Raw genomic sequence first — 21,660 nt, 5'->3', positions numbered from 1 at the left:
CCTGTCTTCCCCTAGTTTTCCTTATCTTCCCCTTGTTCTCCTCATATTCCCATTGTTCTCTCTGTCTTGCCCTAGTTTTCTTTCATGTCTTTCCTTAATTTTCATTGCCTTCCCCCTGTTCCCTTTGTATTTTGCTTGCTTTTATTGTCCTTTCCTTGTTTCTCTTGTATTCACCTTATTCTTCTTATCTTCCTCTTGTTCCCTTTGTATTCCCCTTGTTCTCCCTGTCTTCCCCTTGTTCTATTTGTACTTCTCTTGTTTTCAGTATCTTCCTCTTATATGCACCTTGTTCTTCTAATCTTCCCCTTAAATTGCCTTTGTTTTTCCTATCTTTTCCTTACAACTTAAAAATTACTTTTAAGGAGCCCGGAGGTTCATTGCCGCCCTCACATAAGCACGCCATCGGTCCCTATCCTGTGCAAGATTAATCCAGTATCTAACATCATTTCTCACCTCCCTCAAATCCACTTCAATGTTATCCTCTTACTACGTCTCGGCCTCCCCAAAGGTCTTTTTCCCTCCGGCCTCCCAAGTAACACTCTATGCATTTCTGAATTCGCCCATACGTGCTACATGCCCTGCCATCTCAAACGTCTGGATTTAATGTTTCTAATTATGTGAGGTGAATATGGGTACAATGCGTGCAGTTCTGTGTTATGTAACTTTCTCTATTCTCCTGTAACTTCCCCAAATATTTTCCTAAGAACCTTATTCTGTAGGGGCGTGAGCATTTGTAACTACGATACCGCACCATCTGCCCTTAAGTACTAAATACGATAACCTGTCATTGATAAATTCGACCTTTTTTACTTCTGATTTTATTCTTTTATGAACAAAGAATCCTGTTCCTAATTGGTGATTATCATTTCCTTCCCCATAATACTATTTGTTGTATGCCATTCCCATCTAACCTAACCTCTTGTACTCCCACAAAGTGTATTCTATATCTAGGTAGTTCTTTTGCTACTAATGTTACCCCTCCTGTTCTATAAAGGCTAGTTACGTTCCAAGTACCAAATCTCATAACCTTATTCCTTTACTGTGGTCGTGCCAGAGAATCAGTCTCATTCCGATGCTTTTTGTGTGGTTTCGTAACAAGCTGTTTTTACGGTGATGGGTTGTTAGCCCTTCGCCCAACTCCCAAGCTGGAGGCCCAACCCTTATCGGCTGTCTACGACTACTTATTCAATATATTCGCAGCTACCCTCCATATCTGAAGGTCGTCTTCCCTATCCGCAACCTGAGGACGCGCCATACCGAGGTGATAGGTAATGATACATGGTAATTAATTAACAAAAAAAAAAAATAAAATAAAAAGTAAGAAGAGAAAAAGAAAAACATAGATATTACAGTAAGTGAAACTTTATATTGTCTCCGTAAACAATCATTTTAATTAATTAAAAAAAAACAGGGAGCATTAGCAAATTGAATGTTTGGTAATTTAGCTGTTATGTTATAGAGCTTTGGACCGGAGTTTCTACTGTGCTTATAAGCTACAGTTGTGGTGCATTTAGGTTATGTCAAGCATAATACTGTATGTTGTCTGATTTTTAATTTTATATTTATGTGAAAACAAATTAAATATATTACGGTTTTATGTATGAAATTCAATAAGTTATTGTTATAAATTTTATGGATATTAAATACTTTGAATTCAGAATACAACAGTTTTGAGGAATAACGAAGAGACTTATTAAGACATTTTATTATTATTTTCTATAGCAATGTTGTTGGAATGAGGGTAAGAGAAGTAAAGAGTTTCAAATATGTATTATAACAAGGAAGTACAGTATATGCCATATTCCCTATGCCTTTTTCCTTTCTTTCTTGTTTTCTTTCTTTTTTAATAAAATTATACAACAGATACATTATATTATGTACTAACATTTCTCGCATTGTTTCCTTTTATACTTTGCGTGTAAAGTTGTGTAGTTGTTAGCATTGATTCTTCAGTACATAGTAACTTGTGGTTATAGTGAGATAAGTCGTTTTAATAAAACCGATTTTCATATGTTACCGTCAACGCGGGCTACTTTGACCCTTAAGGTGTTACTTGAACCCAGAAGAAAAAAATGTTTTTGTCGATGTAAAATAACAGTTTGGTGTCGAAAGTTGTGCTTTTTTTCTCTGCAAACTTCATCTGTACAAATATTTTCACCTAAGTTACTCCAATGGTAAGTAAACATTTTTTTCTTCTGGGTTCAAGTAACACCTTAAGGGTCCAAGTAGCCCGCATTGACGGTACTTCTATTGTCTAGCTACATCATTAATTCTTTCTGATAGTTTTACCAGCTATTTTTTGTTTCTACTATTAGCTGTCATGGAACTACTTAACATTTTCTGAGAGTTTGCTTGTAATCCTTCGTCTCAGTAAGTGAAGTATAGGGTACGGCATGGGATATGACGGTTTTATAGGCCTGTTATGGGACACTCAGGACGAATTAAAAGAAAACACATATACTGGAAGTAATCTATTACTATGTAATTTATTAATGTTCGACTACTTTTGAAAAATTACATTTGGTAAGTAGCCTCCATGGCAACAAATACATTCCTGCAATCTGCTGTGAAAGTTCTGCATAACTCTCCCCAACAAAACAGGTTCGACGGTACTAATTTCTTTCCTCATGTTTTGTTTCAGCTGGATGATGGTGCGAGACTTATTGCGATACACCCTACTTTTGAGATAACCCCATAGGAAGTAATCAGCTGCAGTCAGGTCAGGAGATCTTGGCGGCCAGACAATGTCTCCAAATGGTGAAATTATTCGTCTTGGAAACATGTTTCGCAAATAGTTTATTGAATCATGAGCAGTGTGCGCTGATTACTTCCTATGGGATTATCTCAAAAGTAGGGCGTAGGCCTAACGCAACAAGCATCGCACCCTCATCCAGCTGAACAAAACATAAGGAACGAAATTAATGCCATCGAACCTGTTTTGTTGGGGCGAGTTATGCAGAACTTTCACAGTAGATTGCAGGAATATATTCGTAGCCGTGGAGGCTACTTACGAAATGTAGTTTTTAAAATTGCATTGTACTAGATTACTTCCAATATATGTGTTTTCTTTTAATTCGTCCTTAGTGTCCTACAACGGCTATAAAAACCGTCATATCCCACTGCCGCACTCTATAGATTCGTCATTTCTAACCTTTCTGACATTTGTAACTTATGGAATATTTTTCTCACTTCCTATTCCATCTGAAGACCAGCTAGACCCAACTTTTGGATCTTTATAACCCACCAGCAATAAAAAAGTACAACCATACCTTTTTATAATTAATTGTGTATCACACGTGCTCTAGTCTCAGGAATAATATTCTGCACCATGGATAGAAGCTGGCTACGGACTGGAAGGTCCGGGGCTCGATACCGAGTGGTGACGGGATTTTTTCTCGTTGCAAACTTTCAGAACGGCCCCGAGGTTCACTCAGCCTTCTATAAAATTGAGTACCGGGTCTTTCCCGGGGGTAAAAGGCGGCCAGAGCGTGGTGCCGACCACACCACCTCATTCTAATGCCGAGGTCATGGAAAGCATGCAGCTCTACCTCCATGCCCCCCAAGTGCCTTCATGGCATGTGACGGGGATACCTTTACCTTTTTACCATGGAAAGTAGCGTGCTTGCAATAGACCTTATCGAGGGGTTTGGTGAAAAAACCAGGTACTTCAACTTTTTTCACATTTCAGATTTTATACTCACATATTGAAAAAAAAATGCATCTTTAATTTGGTAAAATAGTCATGCATCTCCACAGCATATACTGTAGGCCTATATAGATTTATTACAGCTGGTAAGGATCTGCCTCTTCCTACCAGTGTATTTTCTTTGGGGAAACAACAAGGTAGCTCCGGGCATCTCAGTATGCACCGCCATGTGACATGCCATTTTACAACACACTAGTGTGAAAATATGAAACCACCAGCAGATGTACTTCTGAATCAGAAGGGTAATGAAATATGTCATTGAGTCTTCAGAACTGTCTACAAAGCAGAATATGGACCAAACATTTTTACTAAAGTAAGTAAAAAGCAATGTGTTGAACTTAAAAGTGAATTGCTGTATACAAATGTACGGCACATATGGAACAAATATTGAAATCAATGTTATACTTCACAGCTTTGGTGGAATAATCAGGTAGCTCCATGTGATTAAAATAGTGTATTTGCCGCAGAAATTGTAACAAATTTTTATTTTCTAAGCGAAGTACTTCTGAATGTCTTAGTATATGCTATATGAAAGTTTTGAATTCATAGGAAAGAGCATAAAAATTTGAAAACAGTATTTTTTAATTATCTCGGAATCTTCTAAATGGATACCTGGTTCTTTTACCAAACCTCTCAATTAAATTACTAATTACCGACTTATTAATATGTTTTTACTTTTTTCGAATATACAGGATGATTCACGAGAATTTACCATCACTTAACGGGGTTTATTTCCAAAGACATTCTGAGCAAAAAATGTAATATAAACATTTGTCCTAATCTCAATATTTTCGAAGTTAAACTAATTTGAAGTTGTTTGTAAAATACCTTTTTTCTTTAGTTTTAAGAGTAAAAGAATATTACAAATGGGTAATGAACTATTCTGAAGTATCATTTCTTTAATTGGCTAGTGTTCTAAAGCTTAAAATGCGTTGTCATTTGCTTTGTTAAGATTTTGTTTTTCAATTTTTAACTAAAAATGACATCATTCTTACGTACTTATCGCAAAAATTGTTACAAATCATACGACTTCAGGAACTTGATTCTTTACAGTTTAATTATGCATCCTAATGTACAGTCTTGAAGAATTTACAAGAGTGGCATGATTTGTAACAATTGTTGTGATAAATGCATAAGAAAATGTAATTTTGTGGTTGAAATTCGAAACAAATTCTTTACGAATTCAAAGTACATTTTTAGCTTCAGAATATTAGCTAATTAAAGAAATGATACTCCTGAATAATTCATTGTTTATCTGTAATATTCTTTTACCCTTAAAACTCAAGAATAATAGTATTTTACAAATAGTTTCAAATTAGTGTAACTCTAAACATTGAGATTAGGACAGATGTTTATACGACATTTTTTGCTCAGAATGTCTTCGGAAATTAGCTCCGTAAGGGACGGTAAATCCTCGTGAATCACCTTGTATACAAAAGAGTATTTTCGCTTAATAAAATCTCGCTAAAACTGTGGAAGGTCTACAATTAAACTAGAGAAATATACATCCTTGCTACAATAGCAGTGTTACATGAGCAAGTGTCCAACTTGTACCTTGATCAGCTGACTCTTCGCTTCTGGCCTGCTTTGTCACAAAATGCAGACGATACTGGGAAGGGTCTCTTTATAACTAATTTCGTGGATATTAGTGAATGCGTTGTCGATAATGTTGCTCATAAATATGTAAAAGAAGCTAGTGCTTTAATATGCATTAACTTTTTACAAGTTTGATATATGAGCTTGTTTGTTTCGTAGCAAATGCATTTCCTCAGATAGTCCTGCTAGTTAAGGCTTAAGGAAAAGAGTGACTAATATGTTCATTGGCCCTTCTCCAGTTGAGTACTCGGGCGTTAGTTAATTATTCTCCCCAGTGTTGTTCGCTGGAAAGATACTTGACGTGAATAAAATCGGAAGACGATGATTCTGAGTAGATTTGTTTCTTTCATTATTCCAAATTACACTCAACAAATATTCTCCTTCCATCTCATCTTCTCATTTCACTCTTTTATGTTATTCCATTCTGTTAGTAAAATATATGGCACAGGATGGCGTACGAGCATCGGTGATATAAAATGGAGATGCGTCTCAGATGACTAACTAGAAACAAGTTCACGATCATGAATAGGAATGGCCAGGATGCGAATTAAGATTTCTGATGGGGGGGGGATAGATTCCTAGATAAAGAATATCATACATAAAATTATTATTACCCTCATTCTATACGGCTCAACGCTTGGTTGCAATGAGTTGCTTGTCTTGCATTTTGATCATAATAATAATTATATCCATGAGCAGGCTTAAGATAAGATGTGTAATTTCTAAGTTATTGATTGTTGTCACTTTGCCTGTGATGATAATACATCAATGTTATTTTCTTTGATTAGTTTATACTTCACAAAGTACATATACTCGTATTAAAATAATTTTTATTGTAAATTTAATATCAATTGTAATTATAATTGTAATATTGTATTCTTCTTATTGTAGCCTAGTTGCAATCATCTGGTAGAGAGGAAGAGAAGGCCTGATAGGCTTATCTCTACCAGATTAAATAAATACTACTACTACTGCTACTGTTACTGCTACTGCTAGGTACTACTACTACTGCTACTGCTACTCTGACGCGCTGGAAAAAGTGGCTACTGCTACTGCTGCTACTGCTACTACTACTACTACTACTACTACTGCTACTACTACTACTACTGCTACTGCTGTTGCTGCTACTCTGACGCGCTGGAAAAAGTGGCTACTGCTACTGCTGCTGCTGCTCCTACTGCTACTGCTACTACTACTACTACTGCTGCTGTTATTACTACTACTACTGCTACTGCTACTGCTACTCTGACGTGCTGGGAAACGTGGCTACTGCTACTGCTACTCTGACGCGCTGGAAAAAGTGACTACTGCTACTGCTGCTTCTACTGCTACTGCTGCTACTACTACTACTGCTACTGCTACTACTACTACTGCTGCTGCTGTTATTACTACTACTACTGCTACTGCTACTGCTACTGCTACTCTGACGTGCTGGGAAACGTGGCTACTGCTACTGCTACTCTGACGCGCTGGAAAAAGTGGCTACTGCTACTGCTGCTTCTACTGCTACTACTACTACTACTACTGCTACTGCTACTGCTAGGTACTACTACTACTGCTACTGCTACTCTGACGCGCTGGAAAAAGTGGCTACTGCTACTGCTGCTGCTGCTTCTACTGCTGCTACTACTACTACTACTACTACTACTGCTACTGCTACTGCTGTTGCTGCTACTCTGACGCGCTGGAAAAAGTGGCTACTGCTACTGCTGCTGCTCCTACTGCTACTGCTACTACTACTACTGCTGCTATTACTACTACTACTACTGCTACTGCTACTGTTACTGCTACTCTGACGTGCTGGGGAACGTGGCTGGACCCGACAGTGTATAATTCTTAAGGGAAAGGACCCACAGGAATGACCAAATGTGTGGCAAAGTTAATGTTTTTTTTTTTTTTATTTTTAGCCTAAAATAATTCATAGTATTGACTTCATTTGAGCGAAATTTCAAGGATGTTAGGAAGAACATAATTGCTTTTACGCCATTTTTAAATAGCCGCTGCGCTCCAGTCCCTTTTCTCTGTGCTCAAAGTTATCCGTTGAATATCCGGAGTTTGTTTATTTAACATTTCTCAACATTTAACATGTAATATCTCAGACCAGCCATCCAATATACAAGCAGCTATTGTTGCTTCAGGCCACTAGTATAATATAATAGAGTGATATCCAAACTATTTTCTCACGGATCTCTTTCGAATTCCAAAAAAAAGTTGGGGATGTCCCAGATTAATATTATGAAAGACTTCGTGTAGATAACAACACATGGCTCTTTCTTTAAGGGCTTAAAGGGTTATAACACATCGAATGCTCTTGTAAGTAGTATTTTCGATAATCTTGAAAGGGTCATATCAACTGAATATCCTTATACATCTTGATTACACAACTTTTAACACTATATCACTTCGGAAAAGTATTATTTGTCTTTCTTGTGTTAAATTTTATATTACCTCGTTAACATGTTTCAGCCTGCTATCGGCCATCTTCAGAACTGGTTGTTGGTGGTCTTGGCGCCTTTTGTTCGCCCCCACAGGAAACAAAAGGCTCCAAGACCACCAATAACCAGTTCTGAAGATGGCCGATAGCAGGCCGAAACATGTTAACGAGGTAATATAAAATTTAACACAAGAAAGACAAATAATACGTTTTCCGAAGTGAATATCCTTATTTAACATCGACAACACATTAATTACCATGCATAACCATTAGTTCATGAAACAGTAGAGCTTCCCTTCTGGTCTAACACCTTACAATGCAACATTGACTCCTGTGTTTTGACGCTCGACTTAGAAAGTAAATTATCATACTGAATACGGATTATATAAGAAGACGTAATATAAAATGACATGCTTACAGTGCAACTCTGTTCTCTGTTTCTATAATTTCATGCATGCTCGGTTATAAAATAATGCCTTGTAATTTCTATCATGAAGAATGTTGTTGTTACCTCGTCTGACAGATTTCTTTGAAGTTGGCGGAAATCGAAGAAAGTTGAATAATTTCTGTCTTGTGCGACATCCAGGTGATGACGGTATTCCGATTTTTCTCTTTGTCAACTTTATTGTTTTTAATAGCCACCGATCCATAGAAATGGCACTGTACGAAAATTAATAAAGATAATATTTAATAAGTTTATTATGCTTATATATGATTATGTCTCGTGACGAGAATATTGTACGAAATGGAAATATAAAAATTGGAAATTTATCCTTTGAAGAGGTGGAAAAATTCAAATACCTGGGAGCAACAGTAACAAATATAAATGATACTCGGGAGGAAATTAAACACAGAATAAATATGGGAAATGCCTGTTATTATTCGGTTCAGAAGCTTTTATCATCCAGTCTGTTGTCAAAAAATCTGAAAGTTAGAATTTATAAAACAGTTACATTTCCGGTTGTTCTTTATGGCTGTGAAACTTGGACTCTCACTTTCAGAGAGGAACATAGGTTAAGGTGTTTGAGAATAAGGTGCTTAGGAAAATATTTGGGGCGAAAAGGGATGAAGTTACAGGAAAATGGAGAAAGTTACACAATGCAGAAATGGATGTATTGTATTCTTCACCTGACATAATTAGGAACATTAAATCCAGATGTTTGAGATGGGCAGGGCATATGGCACGTATGGACGAATCCAGAAATACATATAGCGTGTTAGTTGGGAAAAAGACCTTTGGGGAGGCCGAGACGTAGATGGGAAGATAATATTAATATGGATTTGAGGGAGGTGGGATATGATGATAGAGACTGGATTAATCTTGCTGAGGATAGGGACCAATGACGGGCTTATGTGAGGGCGGCAATGAACCTCCAGGTTCCTTAAAAGCCAGTAAGTGAGTATTATACTAGAAACTGTAGCCACATGGCTTTACATACATACGTTACACAGATTTTAACACAAACACATGGATGAATATTAATAACTATTAATGACATTCTTTGTCAGGAACCTCTATGCCATTTTCTCTACGAAAGGATCCATTTTCACTGTTCGAAATATTTATACTTAACACTTCACACTAACTTAACACAAATTAATGTAGAACAGTCGAAAGTGACTGTCGGACTGAACTGATAGTAAAACTGTCAGGCAAAAAACTGACGTTTAAAGTCAAAGAAGTAGGCTGGAGAAGGATTTTTAGAAAGCTGAAGGACAAAAAAATATCTACTTTGAAAGGAAAAGTGGCACATATAGGCCTAAGTCTCTAAAATATAAAACTTTGTTACACGTGCACTTAGAATTAGGAGAGAAATCAAACCATAAAAACGAGACGTGACGGTCTCACAAGTTCAATGAAAAGAAGAGAAAAACGTCAAACCTTGCCCTTCAACATTCTGAAAAGTAGAGACTTTCATTCTATAAAATAAGAGTTACCCATTTTTAAAGTTACTGGTTTCGTAACACGATAAGTGGGTTGGGTGACTCTTTCAGTATTTTGTTTTAGAAATTCGGTGTCCGTCATTCCACCATGACTGTCCGAGGATCACAAGAAGAAAAAAATTGCTTGAACTATAAAAATTAGCTTCCTTTTAACATTTCTTTTTAGTTACTGCTTATGGAAGGTCAAAATTTTTCTTCCCCTTTTATGACTCTGCATTTCCGAATACTGCATTGACAAAACTATTCCCCTTTTACTATCATGTATACTACATAGCAAAGAGGAGATTTTCAGTGTAAAGTTACAACTCATTATTGACCAGTATAACTAAAAACTATCCTCTAAATAAGTCTCCGAACATATTACAGATATTACTAAATGAAACAAAATATTATTTTGTTATTAATTAAAAGGATATGATAAATCTTGAACTAGAGCTTAAGGAAATGATGAATGGTAAAGCAACAGGAGTTGATGGAATCCTCATTGAATTAGTGAAATGCTTGGGTGAAGACAAGAAGGAAATTCTATCATTATGCAGCGAAATATATGAGAAAGATGAATGGCCTGAAGATTTTATGGACCCAGTGTTAATTCCAATACCGAAGAAAAATAATGGCAAGAAATGTAAGGAGTTCAGGACTATAAGTCTAATATCGTACTCGGCGAAGATTCTCTCGCGAATACTGAATCGACGATTATAGGCCTATTCTAAGATGGACGAACAGTTGAACGAAGAGCAGTTTGGCTTCAGGAAGGGAAAAGGTACGAGAGATGCAATTGGATTGCTACGGACAATCGACGAAAAGATACATAGAGAAGAATAAAAAAGTGTATGTAGTATTTGTGTACTTAGAAAAGGCTTTTGGCAGAGTAGTTCGGAATAACCTGATGACGATCCTAAAGAAAATTGGTGTGGATTGGAAAGAGAGAAAACTGTTCAATAATCTTTATATGGAATAACGGTGAAAGTCAGGATAGGAGAAGAAATGTCAGGGGGAAGTGAAACAGAAACAGAAAATGTCTGCCGTCCTTGGTCTGACAGAGAAATTTGCAACAAAAATTCATTCTTTATACAATAACAATATTAGTGTAAAAGTCAAGAGAAACCTTGAAGATATTCTAAAGAAAAACCTGGGTATTCAGTAATATGTTCTATTAGGGACGTGTTCTTGGGAGGCAATAAAACACTAACTATTATTAGGGAGAGTGGCACTCCTTATTTTCTCTTTGCTCTGTAACGTCCTGTGACGTTGAGAGGGGTTTCTTAACATAAGTTGAAAACTTTGTTTGAGTGATCACTGGAGAAAGTTTACTTTCGGTAGCGTTAAAAACCCTCTACTGCACGTGCTATCAAGTGGCAACGTCGTGGCAGAGAGCAGCTCACCTACCGAGACATATCGAGTTTGTTAACCTCTTACATCTGTATGACGAGTAGAGTGTGTTAGCGGCGATGTTGCCGAAACTTCAAACTGTTGAAACTTAAAACTTAATTTTCTAATTAAGCGTGCATTTAATCACAAAACGTAACATAGGTTTTCTATTCGTTTCAGTGTACCCTATCCTCTCTTTCGATCTGCAAGGTTATTTCACTTCTACTCTGTATTAAGAATGCACAAGTTATTTATTGCAATTGAAGAGGTACAGCAATTAAACGTGACGAATTCATACAGTAAAAATGTGCGATGTTACAAAAATGTGCACCGTTGAAAATTATTTAGCCTACTTTTAATGTGAGTCCGCCGAGTTAGCTCTATGGTAGCGTGTCTGCCTCCAGACTAACCGGCCCGGGTTCGATTTTCGGCTGGGTCAGAAATTGTAATATAAAATTTCTATCTCGGTACTAGGAGAGATGGCAGTGCACAACTTCTAATCACTAGATTGTGCACCAATATGCCTGGGTTAAATCCTAAATCTCTCCGCAGTGCATATGAAGAGAAGGGATATGTCACTGTTGATAATGATTCGTCCGTCGGATGGGGACGTTAAGCCTGGCTGCCCCCTTGGTGCTATTCGACAGGAGTAGAGTACGTGCCGGCACCGAGTTTCCCCTTCTCCCTTCCTCATCTTCACGATCATCATCACTCATTCCAGACACTACACTTACACATACACTCACCTTACAAGGGAAGGGTTTCGGCTCGAACAGGAATTTCGTACCCAATTGTATACAGGCCCATCTTTACATCTCTGTAAAGCTCTCAAAAGCATTCGTTTGTGTAATGTGTAGCTTGTCTGTTATAGCACTGTACAAGTTGAGGGGTGGGGAGAGCACTGCACAAGTTAAGGGGATGGGACACCTTACCCGTAAGCCAAGCCTAGCCTAGAAACTAGTGCGAGTGGTAAAATGTCTAAAGCCCATTTAAGAATATTTTTCTCCAACGTTCTGTCTGAAAATATTGCAGCTAATCAAAAATGTAGACTGTTGTGTCAGTCATTGGATACGCACAAGGACACAACCTTAATAAATGAATCATTCCAAGCCTAGGACATGGAATGTATGATCATGCCACCTAAAAAAACTAAATATATCCAGCCTCTGGATCTCTATTTCCTTAGACAATACAAAATATATTCTCGGAGGATAACAAATTGAATAAGGACTCTTGCTGCGAATCCAGAACTTAACTTGGGAAATCGAGCGTTTATAATGAAAATGCACTCTGTTATTCATAACCAGTTGTCTGCTCCAGTGTACCACCCTATGCTTCAATATTCCTGGCAGTCAACTGGTTACGTGAATTCTGAACAAGTCTCGGACTTCAAAAATGTAATTCAGGTGGCATTTGATTTTTGAGTACTGGAGTGTGGTTCAGAAGATTGTTCAGGTGTTGCTTCTGCGTGTTGTGCTTATTGCTCTGCTCCATGCTGTTTCATGCATTTTATAGAGAATCCTCATGTACATTTTTAAAGAAATGTATTGACCAATACCAATCAAACGTAGAGTTACACAAATGAATGCTTTTAGGGTCTTCATCATCATTGTGAGGTAAGTCTCTGTACAAATTTTTAACCAAAAATTCCTGTTCGAACTGAAACCCTTCCCTTGTTAGTACACAACATAACTCTCTGCAGATACACATCATATACAGCGTGACCCGCCGAAGTGGTGTATAACTAGAAAACGGGTCACAGTTCTGCCATCTATCCACAGCATGCGGAACCCGAATCACGCAAGTGAAGTGGGTGGGCATTGGATACACACACACACACACAACCACTTTTAATGTGAGTGTTCTCGTCCAGTACCCAATGTCGTCTCAGCAGTAAACAGTAAACACTAGATGGAACAACATCATGCATACGTAAGGGGAATAAAAATTGTGGCTAATTAATAAAACCTGGGCTCTACTCATGATAAATAAATGGAATTTTTCTATATTCTCCCCGAGTGTGCTAATCTCTCTTAGCTATAGTGAGGATCACGTAAAAGTAGTTCCTAAAAGGCTGATTTGACAGTCTCTTCAGTGTTGCCAACAAATAACAGATATAATCAAAGAGAGTAAAGTCACAATGTCATGTACTGAAATAATAATAATAATAATAATAATAATAATAATAATAATAATAATAATAATAATAATAATAATATAGTATTAATAACAACAATGTCTGCTTATTTACTTATTTACCACATCTCATATTTATATTTGGAGGTGTTTTGTAAACAGTTAATAATTTGTGAAAGAGTAGTTTATATTTTCCTCCTGGACTTGTCGCACATTATGTTGATAATTTGTTGATTAATATGATCTAAGATTAAAATGGATTTTGTCTGACAACATGAAATTCATTGCTTTGACTAAACAGTTTACGATTCATAAGACGTAACCTAAAAATGTATTTTGTTTGATCACATGAAATTATTAGTATGAATTCCGAAAACAGAATATCATTTTGAAATGTATACCCTACTTAAAATACATACTCCTAAGTCGCTGTCATGCTATTTTCTCTCTTGGATATTGTAATAAAAATCTGTCCATTAGCCACGTGCATGTTTCATTCCAAGTAGGTCTATAAATCATATCTTATTTAATTGCTCTTACCTGAATACAGTGTTGAATTGGGGTCACAACGCAACATAACTGTATTATGTAGTGATATCAATATTAATACCGTTATTACTAATTAATTATTAACTACGTTCAAATTTCACAAATCTAGTTATACTTCCATTTCATGAGTTTTCTTTACTACAAATCAAAATTATTGCTGCCAACATAACAGCTAGAAAATAACTGCCAGTTGTCATATTTGTCGAAATTCGAAACAAAGTTGATAAAAGAAAATCTAACCTAACATCTAGAAAATCAATATAATCCACTAGCATAATTAGGGGGAAAATGGTTTTTCATCTTTAGGGTATTAAGTAAGCTGATCCGGAATATAGACACATTCTCACCCACACCAGCTGACTACACTAAGGTCCGCTGCGCACCCAGGTGTCGTGCGGGAAACCTATAGTCCATACGCCCCTAGGCCAGTTCTCTCCGTGCGCTCGGAGAATGTTATAGAATGAGAACGAAGCGGAGAGTTGGCGGAATGATGTAAATACCTATATATTGAGAAAGTGTAAAGATGATGACCCAACATTGATAAGAAAACAGTAATGTGATCTTGCAGCTTAAGCGGAATTCAAGTCTACACAGAGCGGCGGTAAGGACAGCGCACTCCAACAGAAATACAGACAATAATGGAACAAGGAACACAGACGCTAGCAAAAAGGCGAGTGGGGAAAAAAAGAGAAACCAAGATTCAGGAAATGATAGATAGGAATGGTCCGAGTATAAGTGGAAATCTAGTACAGACCGATTATTTAGTCCTGATAGCTCAGCGACGCGAAAAAGGGGAAGTAATAGGAGTAATGGGGAGAGTTCCGGAGTAGAGATAGGAGCGAGCCGTCAGGAATGAAATGCAGTACAGCTTAACTGTACTGGAAACACAACGCTCTACCGCATGCTAGACATCCGATCGCTCTGAATGCAAGCGACTGACTAACCTGAACACTGGCGTAAATTAATGGACTCGCCTGACCCAGGCGCATATTGTCGACGACTGTCAGGACTAAATAATCGTACTGTATATGCAAGTGAAAGCGGGAGGGGGAGAGGGAAAATTAGAAGAGAAAGAGAAGAAACAATTCAAAACAGTACCAGCATAGATAATCCATTTATAGATTTAGTAAGTGTTAGAGATGATGAAAGTGAAAGGAAAGAAGAAAAAATAGGAAGAAAGACAGAGATAGAAATAAGGCTGAGACGAACAGTAAAGAGAGGTCAGAACCTGCAACAGCTAAGGATTTGGATATTAATATTTCAGAGGTATTTGATGCGATTAAAAAATATGGGGATGTGATCAAAAAGTGTAACTAAAGTGGAACTGTTAAAAGATCGATAAGTATAAGGGAGAGAGGAAGTGTATAATCAAATGTGTTAGAGAAAGGGTAAAAGTATTTACATGAACTGAGAATAGTGAGAAAAGATTTGGCATAAGTGGAGTAGTGAGAAAGTGAAAGTGAGCGCAAATAGGAAGAGTTAATAATAATAGTGAAAAAGTGTTAAGAGAAGTGAATAAGTGACAGCAAGAAAGTAATACTAGGGGAGAGTTGGATAGTATCGGACATCGGATAATATCGGACAGTGATGTTTCTTTCATCTACCACCAGATCGTATTACCTAAGTGACATGGTTACGTTTCTGTATGCGACATCTGAACACTGCTACTACCATCTGGTGGTAGATGAAAGAAACATCACTGTACTACCATCTGGTGATAGATGAAGGAAACATCACTGTCCGATATTACCCGATGTCCGATACTACCCAACTCTCCCCTACTAACATTTGAATATTGGAACAGTAAGTGAATATAAGATAAAAGTAGGAGAAAAGATCAATGAAAAAAATAAGGTAAATAATAAAATATGATAACTTAAAGGAGAAAGTGAAATTGAGATTTTAGTGAATATTAGTTTTAAAAAAAGGGTGGTTGAGAGTATTAGAGCTATTAAGATTAGGGAACAAACAGAGAAGCAAAGGAAAGGTAAGATAAATATTGAATGGGAGATTAGATCGAGTAATAAGAAGGTAAATTAGAGTTATTTATGGAGACGTGTACTGCAAAGAATGTGTTAATGTGGGCACCGGATACGAGAAATGTGAGGTACACCATTGCTTGTAAAGAAGTGCTGTGACGTAAATATACGAGTATATCATATCATATATTAAGAAAACGGGAAAATCGAGAGAAAAAATCTCAACTGCAAGTTTGTCAGCCACACGTGTCATTATGATTTTTCATATGGGACCCGAACCGGAACAGCCTGTGTGATAGACTGAAGGTCTGATCACTGAACCATTGCGGTGATAATAAACGGAAAACTGCTGCACCATACCTTAGGCTGGTATTCATAGTCGACGCTTTCAATTAAAGTGTCCTTTGGAAGACGCAAAGTCACTTTTCCGTTGCAAAGTCGACACTTTGAGGCGAAGAAACACTTTGGATTAAAGTGTACTTCCGACCACAATTTGAGCCGAAAGTGTCACTTTGTAGAAAAATGGCGGACGTCTTGGAAGTTGTCGAATTATTTATTAGAACGTGCGGAAGAGGTGGCACCATTAGTGGACAATGTACGAAAGCACTACATTAGGGATAGGCCTAAAGACAATCCCGTGGAATTTTATAATGATATAGAATTTAAAAAAACGGTTCCCATTTGATAAAGAAACTGTTGAGATTGCTCATGTTTTCGAGAACCGGTTCAAAAAACAAATAATAGAGGTTTTCCAGTGCCTCCAATAATACAGTTATTGACTGTATTAAAATTCTATGCTAGGCCTACAGATATATACCATACATTAATATCTATAATATTATTGTTCAGGTATTTCTGTAGTAACATTCGTATATTTATAACCTCAATTCGCTGAAGTGATATGTAGGTAGATATGCCTATATAGCCTAACCTATTTTTTATTACTGAAACGAATTTTTTAACTTAAATAATATAAAACTAACTTCAATCTAATGTAGGCATAACTATCTTAAATAAAATTAGCATTGAGAGACTTCACGTGCCTGCTTTCTAAACAGATTCCATAATTTATTATATTGAGTTTAAAATTATTTTGATTTTTGTTGACTACCTGTATTTTGAGATAAGATTTATCTTGATGTTTATATAATCATTAATATTTTGATAATATATATTTTCATGCCGGTAAGCAATAAATCTGATATGGCTGCTTCTGCTGAGATACTATCTCTAGTTCATGTGCAATTATAACCTCACCATGAAAAGAGATCTCATACCTTTAGGCCTATTTTGTTTCGCATTGTAGAAAAATTTGGCATTCAAAATAATCCTGAAGAGCAGGCAATAATGGAAAAAAGAGAGAGAGAAAATAATAATAATAATAATAATAATAATAATAATAATAATAATAATAGCAATAGAAATGTGTTTATTTCATTCTTTTGACTTCTATTCACTATTCACGAAAAAGACAAAAATGAAAAGAAAGGGAATAAAACGATATATCAATGAAGCAGATACGTATAAAATCTAAGCTAACAATATAAATGAAATATATATATATATATTATATATATATATAACTATATAAACCAATAGAAGATATGTACAAAATCTAACCTAACTATATAAATCAGTGGAACGGATACATACAAAACCTAACTTAACTATATAAATCAATGAAAAAGATATGTAGGCCTACAAAACCTAATCTAACTATATAAATCATGTACTGTACAAAATCTAACCTAATTTCACCAGCAGTATCACTACCTATTTAATAAAATATTACATATCTGAACTAACTGAAATAATCTAAACCATTGGCAACAAAAACTAGAAACTAAATAAAACAACTTTAAATATATATTTTCTTTCTCGCGCGATCAATAAGGCTCCCACCTCAAATCACAAGCATTATAATCTGTGGGTTACACATTAATTTGTTATTGTTTGTTCTCATGTTTTGAAAGGCATTGTGGGACTTCTGTTACCAACCAAATTGTAACTCTACACTTTGCTGGCGTAAAGTGCACTTCTTCAATCGTCTATAAATAGCACTAATATGAAAGAGCCACTTTCGTCAAAAGTGTCACTTTGCAAAGGGGCGATATAAAGCGTCGACTATGAATATCAGCCTTAGATTCACAAGGCTGACTACCACACAACATAATGTACGTTGAAGTTCTACGAAACATAAATATACAGGATGGAAGGTAACCACTGTACCAAAATGAAACTGGTAATAGATCTTGAGAAGACACTTGAAAAATCTAAATAATTTTTCTCTAACACTCAACGTTTTAGAGGAAATCGTTATGTTTCTGTGAAATATTTGGCAACATCATGATACTACAATAGCTAGAAAGTGCGACCTATACTGTGACGGACAGAGTGAGTAGTTTAAGACGATGTAGACCCGTAGCAGGCGTAAACAAAAGCTACTACTATCATTCGTTCCCCTTTCTCTTTAGGGTAGGAAGGGAACGAAGCTTAGTGATCGCAATTTTATACGGAAATACGTATCTTGTGATATCAGAAATAAACTATAATATTTTTTACTGACATGATTTGTCTTACATTAAATTAACACTTCTGGAAATAAATCATTACAGCACAAGGTATTATTTACATGAAATTTCAGACTGAAAAAGGTTAAATTAACGTAAATGTTTCCTGTTTAAATGTTGTACAAAATTAAAAACAAGACATGGAAACTGGAAATCAAAATTAATGTTCTACATCTAGGCTAAATGAGAAAAGGAAAAACAAATAAAAAAACTTTCTCGCAATTATAAGAGATACTCAAAATGCCTTCCATTAGCTGTTGACACATGCTCGAAAACGTCGTAGAAAACTCTCACTCACTCTTCTCAGTGCTTAATTTTGAGTGACTTCGTGGGCAACTTCAAGCACACGTTCCCTGTCTGCTGTACTGTCACAGGTACGCGACAGTGCGCTGCGTTGCAAGATTTATTTTAACGATTTTCGCAATTATTCAATTTAAATTCATGACTAAACGGTTTAATTTGCAAAAAAAAAAGACCCAGGACACTAACTATTCAGATTATTTTTACCTATCTACTTTTATAGCAATCACAGCCGTTTCTCTCGGGCCGTTACCGCAATAGAGCGCTAAATGTTGGGCAAAGACTATTTTTGTTTCTGCTTAACGGTGCTTCATCGAAGGAAAAGTGTAGGCTAATAAAAGTTTTGTTGCATTTAACATGTAGAATTATCTCTTAAATTTTGGTACTTCGGTTCCTTTCCATCCTGTGTAGCTGTAGAAATCCTTACAGTAGGTGCTCGGAAGTTAATGCATTTGCAATTTTATTTTTGTTATGAAAATATAGGCTGATAAATTATCTATACCAGGCCTGCACAAGGTTTGCGCTCTCCGAGCCGGCTCACAGCTCATGAGCGGAATGCAGATATTAGCTGCGCTCTGTTATGAGGGTGGACTGGAAGAAGGGCTGATCTAGTACAGAATATACACAAAAGGAAGTACTATTACGAGTGTTTATGAAATAAATTCCCGTTCAGTGTTTGGAAAACTATCTTGGACTATTATTAATTAATAAAGAAATGTTTATTTTACAGAAATAATAGAAATTCTATAGGTACTGAAATGTACAATATTTTTTTTTATACTTTTATTTATCAGTACATCAAAACGAGGTTTTATGCTGTTGGCAGCTGAAAGGAACAGTAGCTTACTGATTGTACTGAAACATCAGTTACAGATATTCGATGTCTGCCTTTATTAAAGTTGATTATAGAAAACAGTTGCTCACAAATATAAATGTTAAGCAAACATAGCAGTCATTTTCACAGCCAGCCTGTGTAGTCGTGGATATTATTACTAATGTTTAGTCTTGTAAAACTCAACCAGGCTAGTAGTATTATTCAAATGATCTTTAGCCCTTAGGTCACATTGAAGATCAATAAGTTCGAGCTGTACAATGTTAATGTTATGTTCCGTCTTTTAGATTCCTCCATATTGTACTGTAGCAGTAGGTAAGCAACGTGAAACAGTTACTGAGAATAGGCCTACACACTGCACTCCACTAGATAGCTGAGTGGTCGTTTCCCTCTCCTCTACCTATATCAAGTCTGTGTCATTCTGATGTATCTTCCTCTCCGTTTTGGCAAGTTATAAACACGGCTCTCCCGCTCGTTGAGCGCTGTTTGTGCAGGTATGATCCATACAAACAGTTCATTTTAAATACATTAAACGTATTATTATGTTGCATCACACTGTCCCGCGCCGTGGCGTCGTGGTCTAAGGCATCCTGCCTGTGAATGCGCGCTGGTTCTGGTCCTCATGGGGGAAGAAATTTTCTCATGAAATTTCGACCAGTGTATGGGATCGGTGCCCACCCAGCATCGTGATGCACTTGGGGATCTACGATAAATAGCGAAATCCGGTTGCGAATACCAGCTATAACGGCTGGGGGAATCATCGTGCTAACCATACGATACCTCCATTCTGGTTGGATGATCGTCCACCTCCGCTTCGGCATATGGGGGTGAGGCCAACAGCCGGCTGGCCGGTCTAGGCCCTTCACGGGCTGTAGCGCCACGAATGATTATTATTATTATTATCACACTGTATATTTTCGCATTTCCTTTAAATCAAACTTTCATTATGTTAAAATATATGTTTCTATCGGTTATTTAACAACTATGTAAGAACTGCATAGTTATCTAGCGTGCAAGGAAGTAGTGTTAACGAGCTGATTTCGAGAATTCACCATGAATTACCGGACATTCGCCTTGCAGTTCAGAAAAACCTCGGAAAAACCAGGTAACATCTCAAGCGGAATTCGAACCTGAAAATTCTGTCTTAGGCTATGGTGAGGAGGATAGGTTTGTTTACGTTATCGAACGTAATCTTTTTTACCATGATGTTAACACAAACATGTAGGGAACTGAAAGGGTGATGGATTATAGGGCTATGTATCGCTGTTTTGATAGCGAAACTAACACTGGAACACCGCGTATAAAGTTTAGTTCGAGACTCTTCATTATTTTCCGGCTAGTTGCAGATCCCTAAACTCACATTTTTTTTTTCCCCCATCGAATTGCGGACTCACCATTATTTTACATTTCTATAGATTGCTTAATGTACTCCGAAGTCATTAACATAAGCAAAAAATTCCTTGATGTGAGGTATCATATCGATAATTATCGTATCGATAATTAGGTATGCCTTAATTTTCTGGGGAAATGGTAGCAAAATTGGGAGTTTCTTGATTTTGCAAAAGAAAGCCATTAGAATTCTATGTCAATCAAACTATCTTGAACATTGTCGACCTCTTTTCAAACAATCACAGATATTAACTGTCATAAATTTATATATATATATATATATATATATATATATATACACACATATGATCTAGTCCTTTTATACTCGACAAAATATAGACAATTACTCATTAATAGCCAATATACATGATCATGAAATTAGAAATAGTGAACAAATTAATATTCGATACTGTAGATTACATAAAACTAGTACAAATTTTTCTGTCATGGGGATGAAATTATACAGTATAATAAGCTTCCCAGTCAATATTATAAGTTACCAACCAATAGTTTCAAAGCTAGATTTTATAATTGGCTTTTAATTAATCCTTTCTACTCTATAGATGAGTTTCTTAACATAAATTCATAAGAAAATTGTTTTTTAATAAATAGAGTTATTTACATTTACAAATATTACATTAAGAGTGAAGTGTTTTAATTAATTTTAGAGTTTCATAATGTTTTGTGTTTCCATTCTAATTAAGCTTACTGCTTTCAATTATATGTGTATTTTCAAATGTATATTTTTGTGACGAATCCTATCACTGTATGTTTAATGGCTTAATAAACTGAATTGAATTGAATTCTGGAAAGCAAAACCTTCATCATATCAAAGACTTTTCTCTTTTGGAGCA

The sequence above is a fragment of the Periplaneta americana genome, chromosome 15, assembly GCF_040183065.1.
Source record: "Periplaneta americana isolate PAMFEO1 chromosome 15, P.americana_PAMFEO1_priV1, whole genome shotgun sequence".
In the NCBI taxonomy this organism is placed as follows: domain Eukaryota; kingdom Metazoa; phylum Arthropoda; class Insecta; order Blattodea; family Blattidae; genus Periplaneta; species Periplaneta americana.
This window is presented reverse-complemented; position numbering follows the sequence as displayed.